The 16,112-nt window shown below is 45.7% G+C and overlaps 1 long non-coding RNA gene across 2 annotated transcripts; it reads left to right on the forward strand.

The window, feature by feature from the left end:
- Nucleotides 1-8,526: 8,526 nt before the first annotated feature.
- Nucleotides 8,527-9,475, forward strand: LOC122924925. 2 transcript variants are annotated; one of them, XR_006387454.1, is made up of 3 exons: nt 8,527-8,587; nt 8,947-9,115; nt 9,430-9,475. It is a non-coding gene; the product is annotated as an uncharacterized LOC122924925 (long non-coding RNA). The 2 variants fall into 2 exon arrangements; XR_006387453.1 differs by having other exon boundaries at nt 8,529-8,587; nt 8,991-9,115.
- Nucleotides 9,476-16,112: the final 6,637 nt, after the last annotated feature.

The following is a 16,112-nucleotide window of genomic DNA, read 5'->3' on the forward strand; positions in this document are numbered from 1 at the left end:
AAGCAGAGCCTCTTCACTTGTGCCCCTAATCATTGGATTGTCAGGACTGGGCGAGAGGTCAGGCCTCTCAATGAAGTGGCAGGTGGGAGCTTCTTCACCTATGGGGGACAGCTCCTCACAGGTCAGAAATGTGGCCCTCTTCAACTAGTCTCCATATTGCAGGGCTGTTACTGCTGTCCTGCTACATGAATTGTGCTGAGCTTCCACCAGTTCATATTGTCCTTTGTACTATCATTATGCTGTATTATGCTATATTTTTCTATCTTCTTATGTACTATTTCCATTGGGATAAAAAAATTTTTTTTTATGATAATGATGCTATACCAATAAGGTTTTACCTTTATACTTTATATCGGCTCCTCTGCCAGTTCATTATTTTTAGAATTAAAGGGTTTGAACCCAGACATAGCACCTTCTTCACTCACCATGTATGAGTGAAGCATCAGAGTATTTAGAGTATTTCTAGCTCCGATGCTCCTCCTTGCCTTGCGCAGCACAAGGGCGTTTCTTTACTGCCAGTGAGGTAACCGGCTTTATTTCAGTATGCTAGGGGGAGGCGTCCGCCTATCAGTGATCCTGGTGATGTCACCGGCACAAATGGGTGGTCTACAGTGCTGCCCTAGCTTGTAGAACAGTCTAGGGCTGCGCTAAAGATAATCCATTTGTGCCGGTGACATGTGAAGCTGGGTACGTCACTGGCAGTAAAGAAAAAGTCCTTGTCCTGTGAGATGCAGCGCAAGGCAAGGAGGAACATTGGAGCAAGAAATGCTCCACTCACTCATACATGGTAAATGAGTAAAGAAGAAGTTACGTCTGGGTTCAGCTCTGAATCCAGACAACTCCTTTAACCCCATAGGGACACAGCCTTTTTACACCTTAGGACCAGGCCATTTTTTGCAAATCTGACCAGTGTCACTTTAAGTGCTGATAACTTTAAAACGCTTTGACTTATCCAGGCCGTTCTGAGATTGTTTTTTCGTCACAAATTGTACTTCATGACACTGGTAAAATGAAGTCAAAAAAATTATTTTTTTTGCACAAAATAATACCTAATTGACCCAAAAATTTCAAAAATTTGCAAATTTCAAAGTTTCAGTTTCTCTACTTCTGTAATACATAGTAATACCCCCCAAAATTGTGATGACTTTACATTCCCCATATGTCTACTTCATGTTTGTAGCATTTTGGGAATGATATTTTATTTTTTGGGGATGTTACAAGGCTTAGAAGTTTAGAAGCAAATTTTGAAAATTTTCAGAAATCTTCAAAATCCCACTTTTTATGGACCAGTTCAGGTTTGAAGTCATATTGTGAGGCTTAGACAATAGAAACCTCCCAAAAATGACCCCATCTAAGAAACTACACCCCTCAAGGTATTCAAAACTGATTTTACATACGTCGTTAACCCTTTAGGTGTTGCACAAGTTATTGGCAAATGGGGATGAAATTTGAGAATTAAATTTTTTTGTCTAATTTTCCATTTTAACCCATTTTTTCCACTAACAAAGCAAGGGTTAACAGCCAAACAAGACTGTATCTTTATTGCCCTGACTCTGCCGTTTACAGAAACACCCCATATGTGGCCGTAAACTACTGTACGGCCACACAGCAGGGCGTAGAGTGAAAGGTGCGCCGTTTGGTTTTTGGAAGGCTGATTTTTATGGACTGGTTTATTTACACCATGTCCCATTTGAAGCCCCCCTGATGCACCCCTAGAGCAGAAACTCCCTAAAAGTGACCCCATCTAAGAAAGTACACCCCTCAAGGTATTTAAAACTGATTTTACATACGTCGTTAACCCTTTAGGTGTTGCACAAGAGTTATTGGCAAATGGGGATGAAATTTGAAAATTTCATTTTTTTGCCTTATTTTCCATTTTCACCCATTTTTTCCACTAACAAAGCAAGGGTTAACAGCCAAACAAGACTGTATCTTTATTGCCCTGACTCTGCCGTTTACAGAAACACCCCATATGTGGCCGTAAACTACTGTACGGCCACACAGCAGGGCGTAGAGTGAAAGGTGCGCCGTTTGGTTTTTGGAAGGCTGATTTTTATGGACTGGTTTATTTACACCATGTCCCATTTGAAGCCCCCCTGATGCACCCCTAGAGCAGAAACTCCCTAAAAGTGACCCCATCTAAGAAAGTACACCCCTCAAGGTATTTAAAACTGATTTTACATACGTCGTTAACCCTTTAGGTGTTGCACAAGAGTTATTGGCAAATGGGGATGAAATTTGAAAATTTCATTTTTTTGCCTTATTTTCCATTTTCACCCATTTTTTCCACTAACAAAGCAAGGGTTAACAGCCAAACAAGACTGTATCTTTATTGCCCTGACTCTGCCGTTTACAGAAACACCCCATATGTGGCCGTAAACTACTGTACGGCCACACAGCGGGGCGTAGAGTGAAAGGTGCGCCGTTTGGTTTTTGGAAGCCAGATTTTGCTGGACTGTTTTTTTGACACCATGTCCCATTTGAAGCCCCCCTGATGCACCCCTAGAGTAGAAACTCCATAAAAGTGACCCCATCTAAGAAACTACACCCCTCAAGGTATTCAAAACGGATTTTACATACATTTTTAACCCTTTAGGTGTTGCACAAGATTTAATGGAAAATAGAGATACAATTTCCAAATTTCACTTTTTTGGCAGATTTTCCATTTTAATATTTTTTTTCCAGTTACAGAGCAAGGGTTAACAGCCAAACAAAACTCATTATTTATGGCCCTAATTCTGTAGTTTACAGAAACACCCCATATGTGGTCGTAAACTGCTGTACGGGCACACGGCAGGGCGCAGAAGGAAAGGAATGCCATACGGTTTTTGGAAGGCTGGATTTTGCTGGACTGGTTTTTTTGACACCATGTCCCATTTGAAGCCCCCCTGATGCACCCCTAGAGTAGAAACTCTAAAAAAGTGACCCCATTTTAGAAACTACGGGATAGGGTGGCAGTTTTGTTGGTACTAGTTTAGGGTACATATGACTTTTGGTTGCTCTATATTACACTTTTTGTGCGGCAAGGTAACATGAAATACCTTTTTGGCACAGTTTTTTTTTTGTTATTTACAACATTCATCTGACAGGTTAGATCATGTGGTAATTTTATAGAGCAGGTTATCACGGACGCGGCGATACCTAATATGTATACAAATTTTTTTATTTATGTAAGTTTTACACAATGATTTCATTTTTAAAACAAAAAAAGTTTTAGTTTCTCCATAGTCTAAGAGCCATAGTTGTTTCAGTTTTTGGGCGATTATCTTAAGTAGGGTCTCATTTTTTGCGGGATGAGATGACGGTTTGATTGGCACTATTTTGGTAGTGATGATTTTTTGATCGCTTGCTATTGCACTTTTTGTGACGTAAGATGACAAAAAATTGCTTTTTTTACGGTGGTCACCTGAGGGGTTAGGTCATGTGATATTTGTATAGAGCCGGTCCATACGGACGGGGCAATACCTAATATGTATACTTTTTTTAATTTATGTAAGTTTTACACAATGATTTCATTTTTGAAACAAAAAAAATGATGTTTTAGTGTTTCCATAGTCTAAGAGCCATAGTTTTTTCAGTTTTTGGGCGATTATCTTAAGTAGGGTCTCATTTTTTGCGGGATGAGATGGCGGTTTGATTGTTACAATTTTGGCGTACATACGACTTTTTTGATCACTTTTATTACCTTTTTTTGGGAAGTAAGGTGGGCAAAATTTCAATTTCATAATAGTTTTTAATTTTTTATTTTTATGGCGTTCACCGTTCGGGTAAAGTAACATGACCGTTTTATAGATCAGGTCGTTACAGACGCGGCGATACCAAACATGTGTAGGGAATTTAATTTTTTTCATTTTTAATCAGTGATAAATGTGTTTTTTGATTTTTTTACTTTTTTTTTACCCAGACCCACTTGGTTCTTGAAGATCCAGTGGGTCTGATGTCTGTATAATACAGTACTGTACTCTATATAGGGTACTGCACTGTATTTTACTTACACTGAACAGATCTATGCCTTCAGCACAGATCTGTTCAGCACCATGGACAGCAGGACGCCTGAGCAGGCGTCCTGTTGCCATGGGAACCTTCCCCGTCGCATTAATGAGAAATAGAACAGGTGTTCCTAATAATTCTTTAGGTGAGTGTATACCCCCCACCCACTAAGATGAAATTGAACTATGTCCGCCCAACAGACAGCGATGACGCACCCCCCCAGTCTCGCGAGATCCCTCGGAATCATGTGACAAGGGTCATGTGACCGCTCCCATCTCCACGCCTGGACCGCGCGCTACGATCAGCGGCGCATGCCCCAAACGTTGCGCAATGGGAGGAGAGAACACACACGATCCATAGGAGGGGAGAACAAGGGGGCACGTCAACACACAAGAAGATCTCCAGCTCGCTCTCCAGGCTGGAGCTGTCATGTGATCGTCCAAGGGAGACCACCCGCGCCATCTTGGTTATGGGCAAAACGGATCCTTTGCCCAGATACACACAAGCCAGAGCAGAATGATGCATAACCAGGTTACAAAGACATCCTATCTCTTACTACTATGACAGACCTGTAATGCGATCCATTAAGTCATAATCACAATCAGAGATAAACCCATGATTATTCTATATATCTAAAAACAGTTCATAATGATAAAATGCATATAGTGAGAAATCAATCAGTACAATTCTGACGATCCTATAGGAGAGCAGAATCAGTCACGTGCAGATTGCAGTTAGTAGTTTATAATAAAGAATAGATTCCATACTTAAGACAATTCATAATGATACCTAGTGCAAAAATCCATACAAAAAAGAGCAAATAGATATTGCATCGTGATGAGTGATTCCAAATGACAGCACAGGACAGAAAATCAGAAGTGAAGATGACAAAATGCATAAGGTGAAACAGCGACGTGATGTGTAAGGTGCCAAACAGCGACGGGATGTGTAAGGTACCAAACAGCGACGGGATGTGTAAGGTACCAAACAGCGACGTGATGTGTAAGGTGCCAAACAGCGACGTGATGTGTAAGGTGCCAAACAGCGACGTGATGTGTAAGGTGCCAAACAGCGACGTGATGTGTAAGGTGCCAAACAGCGACTTGATGTGTAAGGTACCAAACAGCGACGTGATGTGTAAGGTACCAAACAGCGACGTGATGTGTAAGGTGCCAAACAGCGACGGGATGTGTAAGGTGCCAAACAGCGACTTGATGTGTAAGGTACCAAACAGCGACGGGATGTGTAAGGTACCAAACAGCGACGTGATGTGTAAGGTACCAAACAGCGACGGGATGTGTAAGGTACCAAACAGCGACGTGATGTGTAAGGTGCCAAACAGCGACGTGATGTGTAAGGTGCCAAACAGCGACGTGATGTGTAAGGTGCCAAACAGCGACGTGATGTGTAAGGTGCCAAACAGCGACGTGATGTGTAAGGTGCCAAACAGCGACGTGATGTGTAAGGTGCCAAACAGCGACGTGATGTGTAAGGTGCCAAACAGCGACGTGATGTGTAAGGTGCCAAACAGCGACGTGATGTGTAAGGTGCCAAACAGCGACGTGATGTGTAAGGTGCCAAACAGCGACGTGATGTGTAAGGTACCAAACAGCGACGTGATGTGTAAAGTGCCAAACAGCGACGTGATGTGTAAAGTGCCAAACAGCGACGTGATGTGTAAGGTGCCAAACAGCGACGTGATGTGTAAGGTGCCAAACAGCGACGTGATGTGTAAGGTGCCAAACAGCGACGTGATGTGTAAGGTGCCAAACAGCGACGTGATGTGTAAGGTGCCAAACAGCGACGTGATGTGTAAGGTGCCAAACAGCGACGTGATGTGTAAGGTGCCAAACAGCGACGTGATGTGTAAGGTGCCAAACAGCGACGTGATGTGTAAGGTGCCAAACAGCGACGTGATGTGTAAGGTGCCAAACAGCGACGTGATGTGTAAGGTGTCAAACCGCGACGTGATGTGTAAGGTGTCAAACCGCGACGTGATGTGTAAGGTGCCAAACAGGGACGTGATGTGTAAGGTGCCAAACAGCGACGTGATGTGTAAGGTGCCAAACAGCGACGTGATGTGTAAGGTGCCAAACAGCGACGTGATGTGTAAGGTGTCAAACCGCGACGTGATGTGTAAGGTGCCAAACAGGGACGTGATGTGTAAGGTGCCAAACAGGGACGTGATGTGTAAGGTGCCAAACAGCGACGTGATGTGTAAGGTGCCAAACAGCGACGTGATGTGTAAGGTGCCAAACAGCGACGTGATGTGTAAGGTGCCAAACAGCGACGTGATGTGTAAGGTGCCAAACAGGGACGTGATGTGTAAGGTGCCAAACAGGGACGTGCAGTGCAAGTAAAACATCAATTGTATACGGATCGCCCTATCACAGGCCCTACAAAGATCATGCAAGACCCTGTCATAGATATTAGCATCCCCCGACCCTGTGTGACCATGCCCCCCATTTCATCTTAGAGGGTGGGGGGGGGGGTATATATAGGGACACGGCCGCTGAAAAAGCGAGGCGAAACGCGCGTCGGGTTGGTGCCATCCTCCTCTTTCCACTCTGGGTCAGTAATTGCCTGTTTTATGCCCATCATTATCCTTCACCCATTGCCTATGTTGGCATCTACGTTGGCACACTTTTGGTGTACTTGGAGATGCCTTTGGAGACTCCATGTCTAACTGATATGCAATGACACTGCAATGGGGATGGTAAGGTATCACGGCATAGGGTCTAGGTATTAGATATGCCCACTATTTATACTTTTATATGTGGTTTTTACACAATATTTGTATGTAATTGTTGGTGCGGAATCTCTCTACTGACTGTGCCAAACGAACCATGGGACTTCTTGGTGTTGGAGGGACGGTGGTTTTATACTTGTCGCAGTATTTTCCACTATATGCATTTTTTGCTGTATTATGTATTCAATTGTTCATACTATACGTCTGTAATGTTTTTTGGTTATCTGTTTAGTGACACATATATTCTACTATTGATATCAACGTATCGGTTGTTTATTAAGCTGATACTGTGCCAAGGTGCCCCCCACAGTAACAGTGCCCCCCCAAATCCCACCAATAGTAATAATTATCAAACACGTAGTAGTAATAGTGCCCCTACAGTAATAATATCCGCACTGTGTCCCAGAAGCTATAATGCTCCCATAGTGCTCATACTAGTATTCAAGTTCCTCATAGTCCCTCAACTGTAATAAAGCCCCCGGTAGTAATAATTCTCTTTATAATGTGCGCCAGTACATAAAAGTGCCCTGTTGTGTGGCAGTATAAAAAATACCTGCTCTTAGTGCCCCCTGTAGAGCCAATGTCCCCATAGTACCCTCATAATGTGTGCCAATGCCCCTACAGTGTGCCCAAAAAACTCTCTTCGTGCCCCAAGTTGAGCCAAGGTCCCCATAGTGCCCTATACTTTGCGCCAGTAAAAAATACTCCTATATCGTGCACCAAAAGTGCACCTCCCCATGGTGCCTGACAATGTGCCAGTATAAAATGCCCCCATAATGTGTGCCAATATAATGCCCCTATATAATAACTCCAATAGTGCTCCTATTCCCCCATTCTCCATAGTGGCCCCCATGTGTGCCAGTACATAAGATACGGCCCCCAGTAGATGCCCCCATTAGTGCCAGGCGGGGCCCCTAGCAAAGTGTAAATAAATAAAAACTAAACACATATACTTACTTTCTTGACGCTTTCAGCGATGCGATGCAGGCCTCTTCCGGCCTGTGTCCCGCGCTGTATGGCTCAGACGGCGTGATGATGTCATCGTGCCGGCCTCCGATAGGTTGCAGGCCTAGTGCCTATAGACTATGAGAGGACTGGGGAAGGGAGACACCGCTCCCCTGCCGCAGCATCCATCTGTATCGCCGCACTAAGGCCAGCCATACAGATGGATGTAGAGATTAGCGCTTCCATCTCCCTCTGCCGCCGGTAACGCGATCAACTGTGTCAAAGCAAGTTACTGCGCATGCGCACCACATTCTGATGGGCTGTTGTCACAGCCAACATCGATAGCGGTCAGATCAGCCAACTCAGCAAGAATCGAAGATTGGATTTGTTAATCAGTTCTTTTGAATAAACTGATTCATAATAAACAATTCAGTTAAAAGATTAGAACTTTCCATCTCTACTCCGAATAATAACAGCCCTGAGCAGGAAAGAGCACAGCAGCCCCGCCCCCTCATGTCACATGACCATCACAACAAGCCCATCTCCACATCTTATCCAATCCGGTACTGAGCTCCGCCCCTTACACTGATCACATGACAGTGATGTCACCCCAGGTCTTTCACCACCTCATCTCCTCTGCACTGCTGAACCCCGCCCCCTGCACTGATCACATGATGGGTGACATCATCCCAGGTCCTTTACCACCTCCTCTCCCCACTGATGAGCCCCGCCTCCTGCACTGATCACATGACAGTGACGTCACCCCAGGTCCTTCAGCTCTGTCAGTGCAGCAGATACTGGGCAGGTCCTTCAGCTCTGGCAGTGCAGCAGATACTGGGCAGGTCCTGGTCGGTAGTCAGGGCTCTTGTTCTCTCTGGTATCAGCCATTCCTCCAGCCTGCAGGTAAGATGAGCTGTGAGGAGACAGTGTGGTGGAGAGCTCAGACATGTCACCTCTGGAGATTCTCCTCCATTACACACAAGGAATCCTTCTCCGCTCCTCAGCTTAGTATGATGAGGGGAGTAGTAGTGGGGATAGTGGGGGTTGTCATCATTCAGTGCTGGATGAGAGAATCTCCTCCTTGAGTATGAGGTTTTCACCACCAGGAGCTTAGATACACACTGCACTGCCAGGAGCCTAGATACACACTGCACTGCCAGGAGCTTAGATACACCCGGAGCTCAGGGTTTTCCCATCAGCGCAGCTTTATGAGGGTCTGAGTTTTGCGGGATGAGTTCTACTTTTTCTCGGCCTCATTACAGGGGACATGGGACTCGCTGATTAACCTTTATTCCTATTTTTGGAGACGTCATGAAGAAAACCAGCAATACGAGCCTTCTCCTGAGTAAGCCACCAAGGATGGACAGGAAGGAGATCAGCAGAAGAATATTAGACCTCACCTTGGAGATCATCTCCCTGCTGAGCGGAGAGGTAAACTTTTCTAGATTTCTCTCCTCTTTATTGTATTCTGTAACAAGTCAGACATCAGGAAGGAGAATCCATCATAGGAAGTGATAGGAAGAGTCCAGGGTCCTGGAGAACGGCCTCCAGACCTTCCAAGTGACTGAGAACCTGAAGATCAGCCCCCAGTATGGTGAGTGATGTGTCATGTGAACAGTGACCAATAGTCAAGTTGTAGGAGCCATGAGAAGGTAAGTAGGCACGTTGTACCAGGAGGAGAGGGCCGGAGGAGAGCACATGGCCCCTGAAGGGTTTATTCCCTAAGTGTCTCTCTCCATCCACAGGAGTACACAATAGTGAAGAAGACCTCGGGGGACTGTGAGACTCCCATCATCCATCTCCAGGAGTCAGGAGGGCGGAGCAGGACCCCTCACCCCATCACAGAGCCTCCCCCTCACCCCCTGATACATGAGCAGAAGATCCTAGAACTCACCCGCAAGATGATGGAGCTGCTGACTGGAGAGGTGACACTGCTGGGAATGCTGGGAAATTCTCCAGTAACAGCACTGGAGGGGTCTGGGTGATGACGGTGTCATTGTGTTGTCAGGTTCCTATAAGGTGTCAGGATGTCACTGTCTATTTCTCCATGGAGGAGTGGGAGTATATAGAAGGACACGAGGATCTGTACAAGGAGGCCATGATGGAGGAGCACCAGCCTCTTATATCACAAGGTAAGAGCCGTCATGTGCAGTGTATACACGTGTGTGCAGTGACATGTAATGGAGGAGCACCAGCCTCTTATATCACAAGGTAAGACCCGTCATGTGCAGTGTATACACGTGTGTGCAGTGACATGTAATGGAGGAGCACCAGCCTCTTATATCACAGGGTAAGAGCCGTTATGTGCAGTGTATACACGTGTGTGCAGTGACATGTAATGGAGGAGCACCAGCCTCTTATATCACAAGGTAAGAGCCGTCATGTGCAGTGTATACATGTGTGTGCAGTGACATGTAATGGAGGAGCACCAGCCTCTAATATCACAAGGTAAGAGCCATCATGTGCAGTGTATACACGTGTGTGCAGTGACATGTAATGGAGGAGCACCAGCCTCTTATATCACAAGGTAAGAGCCGTCATGTGCAGTGTATACACGTGTGTGCAGTGACATGTAATGGAGGAGCACCAGCCTCGTATATCACAAGGTAAGAGCCGTCATGTGCAGTGTATACATGTGTGTGCAGTGACATGTAATGGAGGAGCACCAGCCTCTTATATCACAAGGTAAGAGCCGTCATGTGCAGTGTATACACGTGTGTGCAGTGACATGTAATGGAGGAGCACCAGCCTCTTATATCACAGGGTAAGAGCCGTCATGTGCAATGTATACACGTGTGTGCAGTGACATGTAATGGAGGACCACCAGCCTCTTATATCACAAGGTAAGAGCCGTCATGTGCAGTGTATACACGTGTGTGCAGTGACATGTAATGGAGGAGCACCAGCCTCTTATATCACAAGGTAAGAGCCGTCATGTGCAGTGTATACACGTGTGTGCAGAGACATGTAATGGAGGAGCTCCACAAGTTAGACTGTTTAAACATCACATTAGGTCCCTGCAATTTCCCCTCACCCATGACAACACCCATGTGACTAGGTTCTCCCACCCAGAACAGGAAACGTGAAGGGATAAAATGGTTCACACCTCCACAACAGCTCAGTTCAGGTTTCCTGTCCTCCGAATAGGAGGTACCTAGGGAGCTCCTGCTCCTACCTTGGGTTCTCACCCCGGGGGGCTGGGGAAGGTCCGGGTCTACCGCACCGTGAAGGGACTTATCCCATGCGGCATCAATCTCCTTGGGGAGCAACTTCCTGAAGTCTGTCTTCCTACTGCCTCCTCCCAGCCTCAAAGGGAGCCTCAGTGGCTGTCTTCAGGTGGCTCCCGGACCGGAGTAGCGGGGTCTCTGGCGTCCATTTTCCAAAATGGCGTCCGTAAGTTGGAGTGCGCTCTCAGCATGCGCCCTGTGACGGAGCCTCTTCCGGCATCTTGACGTCACTTCCAGTGGCGCGAGGCTGGAGGAGGAGTGCACCTTTGCTGGCTGGGTTAGGCGTTTGGGCCTAGGGTAAAAAGGAGGCCAAGGTGCGCTACAAATGGCAGCAGGAGAAGGCAGTCAGCTCTACATTTGCGCTCACAGTGCTGTGCAGGATCTGGTGTCTGGACATAATGTCGGAGCCGGGTGATTCAGGACGTGCCGATCCCTTGGAGCCCTTTGAGGCCCACAAGCCCGGTATTGGACCTGAGGAGTGGGAATGTTTTCCTCTTCAAATGTTGAGAAATATCCTCTCCTAATAATGTTGGGTGTTGTTCGCTTTATTGTTATAGGCAGCAAAAACACTAAAGAAATCATCCTGCAAATCTAAGCATAAAGAATGTGGTGGATGCAGAGTAGCTTCACCAGCTTCTTATGTAAGACCGATATGTCAAGCGTGTGTGGATACATTGGTTACGGAGGAGTCACACAATTTGTCCAGAAGTATTAAGGCTTTGGTGAGATCAGAAGTTAAATCATCTATTAGATCACTCAAACGGAGTCCTCCGAGATGACCAGAGAGGGCTGGTTACAATAGAGGCACTGATTCTGATGATATAGAATCCAGTCAGAACGTATCGGATGATCTCTCCTCTTCAGAAGAGGATACGGCTGGAGGGCCCTGTTCCCAGTTGAAGATACAGAACCTTTTATTAAAAGGCCACCATGCATTTGGAGGACGGGAAACAGCCTAAGACAATAGCTGATCAGATTTTTGAGGGCCTGGGTCCTAAACATCATAGGGTTTTCCCCATACATAAAAACATGGAAGCCCTTATTAGGAAGGAGTTGAAGAATCCTGACAGAAACATTTTTATACCCATTACAGTTAAAAGAAAGTATCCATTTGAGGAATCTGTTTCTGACGTAGGGAACAGGACCCCCACAGTGGACGCTCCTGTAGCTAAAATAGCCAAAAAAAAACAGCTCTTCCATTGGAGGATCTAGGTTGCCTGGGAGATCGTTTGTATAAAAAAGCTGCTGTTTATCTCAGACGAGCATGGGAATCAGCATCAACCAGTCTTAGGCCAGCTATCGCCGCCTCTTGGGTCTCTAGGTATTTAAAATTATGGTTGGAGCAGCTTGAATCTGATATTTAGGACAAGACCCCTAGAGAGAAATTGCTTTCTTCCCTCCCTACCTTCCTTATGGCGGCAGACCTCCTAGCGGACGCATCTGCTGATGCGGTTCGGTTTTCTGCCAGAGCGACGGCCATGTCAAACGTGGCTAGATGAGCTATCTGGCTGAAATCATGGAAAGGGGATTAGGGCTCTAAAACTAGGCTCTGCGCTATTCCCTGTGAAGGGTCTAGGTTATTTGGTTCCTCATTACATCCTAGAAAGAGCTTCAGATAAGAAGAAGGGATTCCCGGTTCCCCAGAGGCCTTTTTTTTCGTAAACCCCAGTCCAATTTTAGAAGGCAGAGGGGTAGGCAGAGTAACAGAAGAGAGAGATTTCCTAAAAGATCTAGTAGTTTTTTTGTTCAAGCCCCAAGAAAATAGGTCCAAAGACAAACAACAATGACGCCAGATGTCAGGTGGGGGGAACGTTATCTCATTTTTTTCCAGCCTAGGGGTCCATTTCTCAAAAGAAATGGGTCCTAAGTGTTATAGGGAACGGTTTTCGGTTAGAATTCCTTTCCCTTCCACCAGAATTTTTCACCCATACAGTCTGCCCCCGACAAGAGGCAAGCTTTAGAATCAGAAGTATTTGCCCTTGTAGACACGGCGGTGGTTTGCCCGGTTCCCAAGAGGGCGGTAAGAAAGGGTTTCTATTCCTCTTTGTTTTTAGGGAAAAAAACAAACGGGACATTCAGAGTAATATTGAATCTTAAAAAGCTAAACAAATCCCTAACTTACAAAAAATTCCATATGGAGACAATAAAAACAACTACAAGTCTACTCTTTCCGAATTGCTGGATGGCAAGTCTGGATCTGGCAGATGCGTACTATCATATTCCGATCCATGCTTGTTCCCAAAAGTTTTTAAGAACAGCGGTTTGGGTAGAAGGGAAGTTACTAGACCTCCAATACAGGGCGCTTCCCTTTGGCATATGTCACACTGCAAGAGTTTTTACCAAGGTGGTAGCAGAGATAGCAGTATTCGTAAGACTATCAGGAATAACTTTGGTACCCTATTTGGATGATTTTTTTTAATAATCTCTCAGTCAAAAGAGGGGTTAGAAAGAGAGATAAATTTCCTCTGTTCCACCTTGAAAGACTTAGGCTGAAAAATGAATTGGAAGAAATCAAACCTGGTTCCCTCTCAAGTTTGTGTGTTCTTGGTAATTCAGTTGGACTCTTGTCAGCAAAGGAATTTTCTTCCCCTTCAAAGGAAGGAATCAATCGGGGAGCAGATTTTGTCAATCTTTCACTCTTACCCAGAGAGGCGATGGTGGTGCTTGGTCAGATGACATCATCTATTCCAGCAGTGGCATATGCACAGATCCACTAGATCCTTGGACGGCTCCCCTTATTCCTTGGACTAAAAATTCCACCTATCCTCGAGAGCCAGGCATTCCCTGTTATGGTGAACAATTCCGAAAGATCTGTCTGCAGGGGTTCCATGGTTATTTAGATGCCAGCCCCTGGGGTTGGGGTGCTCACTCTTAGAACAGGTACTGGCAGGGGAGGTGGCATCTGAATTCAAGGAATGCATCCTCCAACTTCAAGGAATTAAAAGCAGTAAAGATAGCTCTGGAACTAGCTATTCCAGACGTAAGACGGACAATTCGACGACAGTGGCCTACATAAACAGTCAGTGTTCCGACTCTTTTACGTTTGTGTCAGGAGATTTTTCACATAGCGGAAGAAAGAATGCTTTTTATCTCAGCAGTCCATTTGAAGGGGAAGGAGAATTTTAAAGCAGACTTTCTAAGTCACACGTCCATAAAACAGGGAGAATGGTGTCTGAACAAAGACATTTTCCTGGAGATAATCCGAAGATATGCCTGCCTACAGTGGATCTGTTTGCCTCAAGAGCCAACAGGAAAGTGGAGAGGTTCTACTGCCTCAATCATTTGGACAGCCCTTTAGCAGTGGACGGACGGGTTAGCACAGGACTGGAGCCGAGTTAGGTTATGCCTTCCCTCCGTTTTGCCTTATTCCCCAGGTATTGAGAAAAATAGAGGACGAAGGAGCCTCTGTTATCTTGATAGCTCCAAAGTGGAAAAAGAGGTTGTGGTACACGAGCCTTCTGAAGTTGGAAATAGAGCCTCCGTAGGCTTTACCATTAAGGAAAGATCTTCTTTACCATGGTCCACTAGTGCATCCATCTCTCAGTGTGGACTTTGAACAGGAGGTTTGGTCTAGGACAGTGTTTCCCAAACAGCGTGCCTCCAGCTGTTGAAAAACTACAACTCCCAGCATGCCCAGACAGCCTTTGGCTGTGCGGGCATGCTGGGAGTTGTAGTTTTGTAACAGCTGGAGGCACACTGGTTGGGAAACATTGGTCTAGGAGAAGGTTATCTGATGAAGTAGTTTCCACACTGTTGAAAAGTAGGAAGTTGGTCACCTCTAAAAAATACAAGGAAGTGTGGAATATTTTTTCTACCTTCCTAGGTCAAATTCCAGATGTGCTGAACATTCTAGACTTTTTGCAAGCAGGTCTAGATAAAAATCTTAAAGCATCCACCTTAAGAGTACAGGTGGCTGCTCTGAGTTACTTCTTTGATTCCAAGTTAGCAGATTCTTGTCTGCAGCATCTAGGTTGCATCCCTCATTAAGACCCTTATCTCCCCCCTGGAATTTAAATACTGTCCTTTTGGCCCTATGCCAGGAGCCATTCAAACCACTAAATAATATTATTAAGATGCTTACCTTCAAGATGGCCTTCTTGCTGGTAACTACTTCAGCTAGACAGGTCTCCGAAATTCAGGCATTCTCTGCCTTCCCTCCTTATACCACAGTTTTGGAAGACAAAGTGATTATTAGGCCTATCCCATCTTTTCAGCCTAAAGTGGTCTCTGATTTCCCACAGAAATCAGGATGTGATCCTACCATCTTTTTGTCCAAATCCAGTAAATGAGTTGGAAGAAAAATTTCATTGTCTAGATGCTTGTTGCTTTACTTAGATTCCATGGCATCTTGGAGAATAGATGAGAATCTCTTGACCCAGTTTCAGGGTAGATTCAAGGATCACAAGGCTTCTACTAGTATAATTGCTAGATGGGTAAAAAACTGCCATTTGCCTTGCCTATTCCTCTCTAAACTGCCCCCCCCCCCCCCATCGGGGTTCGGAGCACATTTAACTAGAGCAGTTGAGGCTTCTTTAGCCCAGATTTGCAGAGCGGCTACTTGGAGCACTCCTCATACCTTTTTTGGACACTACAGACTGCATCTTGACTCAGATACAGCCTTTGGGAGGAAAGTGCTACAAGCTGTAGTCCTTCCCTCCCCCATGGTTTGGGCTTATAGTTTATTCTTGCATGGGTGAGGGGTAAAAGCCTTTTTTTTTTGGTGGTTGGCACGCCTCTGGAGGTCCGATTATTAGAATCACTGAGGTGTGGTGGGGGGTGTGAACCATTTTATCTCTTCAGGTTTCCTTTACTGGATGGGAGTCGCACTGGTGCTGTCATGAGTTTTCATCCAACATGACGGCCACAAGTGAGAGACGACCCTTGACCTCTGTAGGAGCAGGAATACACAGAGAGAGTTTAAAACGCCCCCACCTCCTACCTCCCTCAATGTTTTCCTGTTCCTATGGGGTCAGCATACAGAGAGGCCTCCCGGTTGGGAGGTGATGAGTTTATTTCTTTACTTTATTGTACCTTTCATGCTCCTGGCCAAGGCCAGGCAGCGGGCGCAACGAGGACGCATGCTCTGGCCTCTGCTGGAGCCTGCGTTCCTTTCATCCGCTATTACTATCTTCCTTCCATTCTGAGTCGGAAGCAGACCACTGATACCGGGACCGCTTGTGACACGCGCGCAGTCTGCTGGT

This window comes from Bufo gargarizans, chromosome 1, assembly GCF_014858855.1.
Source record: "Bufo gargarizans isolate SCDJY-AF-19 chromosome 1, ASM1485885v1, whole genome shotgun sequence".
In the NCBI taxonomy this organism is placed as follows: domain Eukaryota; kingdom Metazoa; phylum Chordata; class Amphibia; order Anura; family Bufonidae; genus Bufo; species Bufo gargarizans.